This window comes from Pteropus alecto, unplaced genomic scaffold, assembly GCF_000325575.1.
Source record: "Pteropus alecto unplaced genomic scaffold, ASM32557v1 scaffold81, whole genome shotgun sequence".
NCBI classification, from domain to species: domain Eukaryota; kingdom Metazoa; phylum Chordata; class Mammalia; order Chiroptera; family Pteropodidae; genus Pteropus; species Pteropus alecto.
In genome coordinates this window covers 13,734,014-13,737,104 of record NW_006433378.1, presented here as the reverse complement: position 1 = coordinate 13,737,104, position 3,091 = coordinate 13,734,014, and the positions used below count along the sequence as shown (strand labels likewise).

At 29.3% G+C, this 3,091-nt stretch overlaps 1 protein-coding gene across 2 annotated transcripts in view; it reads right to left on the bottom strand.

Annotated features, from left to right (window-relative positions):
- NCAM2 (neural cell adhesion molecule 2) overlaps positions 1 to 3,091 on the bottom strand; it is a 413,016-nt gene that overhangs the window by 126,706 nt on the left and 283,219 nt on the right. The window lies entirely within an intron of this gene.

The window sequence follows — 3,091 nt, the reverse complement described above, 5'->3', positions numbered from 1 at the left end:
TTAATACCAAACATACAGTGATCAAGGTAAAACTCAAATGCACATTCCTGATATTGTCAACTTCCAAGAGGACTGAGATAGTTATGAGATCTAGAAATTAGTGTGGTATGACAAATTCATATCTGAGCTTGATATTGCTCATACTACTCAGATACGAATTGATATTGCAAGAAATCATTTTATAGAAACTTCTCTATGTAGCTATATAAATAAGCACAGTCTACAACTATACCAGTGTTCTCCATTACTTATGGGCCATATTATTAATACATTACATATGACTATTTAAAATTTTTATCTAGTTCCTTTTGTGGCAGCAGTCACTGACACAGAATTAACAAAATCATTTTCATATGTGTAAAACATCTAAAAACTAGATACTTCTAAGAACAAAAGAAAATAACACGTTTAAGTTGTGTGATCTATGTCTCACATATTGTTATGTGCGTTCTCATGTCATCTTCAGAAGCTTTTCCTGGTAGGTCTTATTATTACCCAGATTTAGACATACAGAAACTAAAATCAAATATGAGAAGTAGCATGGTAAATAGCACTTCAAAGTGACACAATTAGGATTAAACCTTGACTTGTGTGACACTTTGTATGACTTTCCCATACTAATTCACCAATATCTATAATCTTACATATACTAAAATTTGTTGATCAATAAGAATGATAACAAAGTATGATCTAAACGAAACTAGTACAAAATAGATGGCAGATGTCAATGTCAGTGTCTATGTCAAAATACTTTAGACACACAATCTTACATAACTCTCAAATCAACCCTGTGCAAGAATCTTGGTTTTATTTAGAAATAAAAATTAGGTTGTTTAGTTTGTTAATTATAAAACAATCTATAACTTAATTCATAGCTGTTTCATATTCCACAAGTACCTTGGCTCTGTCCTAAATTTCACTGTATACATTTAAATATTTTTACAATAAAATATATAACATTTTTTTAAATTAAGATCCCAGGGATTTTTAATTTTTGTAAACATCTGTCTTAAGATGTTTATATATATATATTTACACTGTGTGTTCAACTCCCGTAGTAAGATTTCTTTCTGTCACCGCATATTTGATCTCCTTTACCTTGTCTACCTCCCCCTTTCTCCCCTACTTCCTACCCTCTGGTAACTACTAGTCTATTGTCCATGTCCATGAGCCTCTGTTTGTTCGTCCTGTTCTTGATGCTTTTAGATTTATATTTATTTATCCACTGGTTAAAGTTGTATTTGGGGGAGGGGGTGGAACATATTTGAGTTTCTATAATTGTTTTGTAACATATAAACCACATGAAAAATAATTTAAAAAATGACTACTTTAATAAATACATTCCTTAGCAAACAAAAACTAGTTGATTGTTTCTAACAACTCCTAGAGGAGTAATTTCTATAGGTAGTTTTAGATGGTCTGGGACAGAAAGTATAGAATAATATATCATGCCCTCAGTTACTTGATAACTTTGTTTTAACAAAATAACTAAATAAAATGCATTTCTCAATCTTGTTACATACATAAAGAGAATCTATTCAATAAAGAGTAAAAGTACTCTTTAAGAAGAGAACTTTTAAGAATTTTACAATAGACAGGAAAATAATGAAAGCATGCTTTAGAAATATGAAAGTACGATTAATAAGAGCTTACAGACATGAAAATCATTACTCAAGTAATCTCATCTAAAAAAAGTACTAAATCGACATGAAAACAATTACCTACAGTTTTATGTATCTAATTGCTTTTTAACAATTTTAACCATTTTTATGGAACTATAAATACTCTAAGATTTGCCAACTGCTCCATAGTAACATCTCTGATTTTATGTTAAGAAAATATTAAAGGAAACTACATCATTTCTTTGGGTGGTCCGAAAACTATATAATATCCTTTATGTTTTATAAATTCACTTTTCGACTTGCATACATGAAATAAGTAGATAAAAATAGTGTATTACTAAAAGTTTATACTCTCTTAAAAATGCTATCATAAAGAGGAAGTGGGGAATAGAATAGTGATATATATAGGAATATATTCTTTCAAAAGATAAATTAGTAAATAAACTGGGAGTAGCTTGTATTGACAATCTATGGAGTTAGTATGTTGTTTAAAATGACATACTGAGTTGAAGGGATGCAAAGTGTATTTTGGATAAACTGATTTCAATTTTTTGCACTATAAATGTTGGTTAAGTCAAAATATAAGTATATTTTAGAAATCAATGACTTTTGCAGAAATCAATTTCAATTAATGAAAGGTGTTTAAAGGAAGTTTGTCTTTAACATTGAGAAAAGAAAAGCAATCTATAAGCTGAATCTTAGAATATTTACATGTGTAAAAATGCCAGTCCATCATATCATTCATTCATTACCTTTTTCTTCTGTTTCATTGTTGTCTATACTTGGACTTTTATATGAATAGTTATGAAAATAATGATTATGGAAATCCACTGAATGTAGTGAAACATGTGATAATTAACTGATTTCTCAGTAATTTGTATTGCATTCTGGAGAAAGACCATCAATTTATCTGGGAATGACATCTGCAAAAATGGTGTATTTTGTTGTGTTTGTATCTACTTATTAGATTCTAAGTTTTTCGAAAGCAGAAATTACCCTTCTACTGCACGAAGACAATTCTAAAGTGTAAGGAGTTAAATGACAGTTAGACTTTTGTGAATCTAAATTACTTTCATTTTCACAGCATTGGGCAGGGAGTTTAAAATTGCAATAAGATATTTTGTAGATTCAATGTATACCAAAAGTCAACCCAGGCAAACTTAAGAATACCAACTATCTAAGATTTGGTGGCTTGGTGAAAAACATCTTTAATATATGATGTCAGGTAGATGCAATACTTATTGGGAGGGGATAACTTTCTAAATTATATAAATGTCTAACCACTATGCTGTACACCTGAAACCAATATAATATTGCATGTCAACTGCAATTAAAATTTTTTAAAAAGAGTTAAAATCAAACCTGAAAAAAAATATAGTACACTTTGAGTTTTTTGGCCTTCAATTTATTTTTAGGCTGACTATGGTAGAGTTACCTTTTTTTTAAAAAAATAAACCATTGCATTCCTG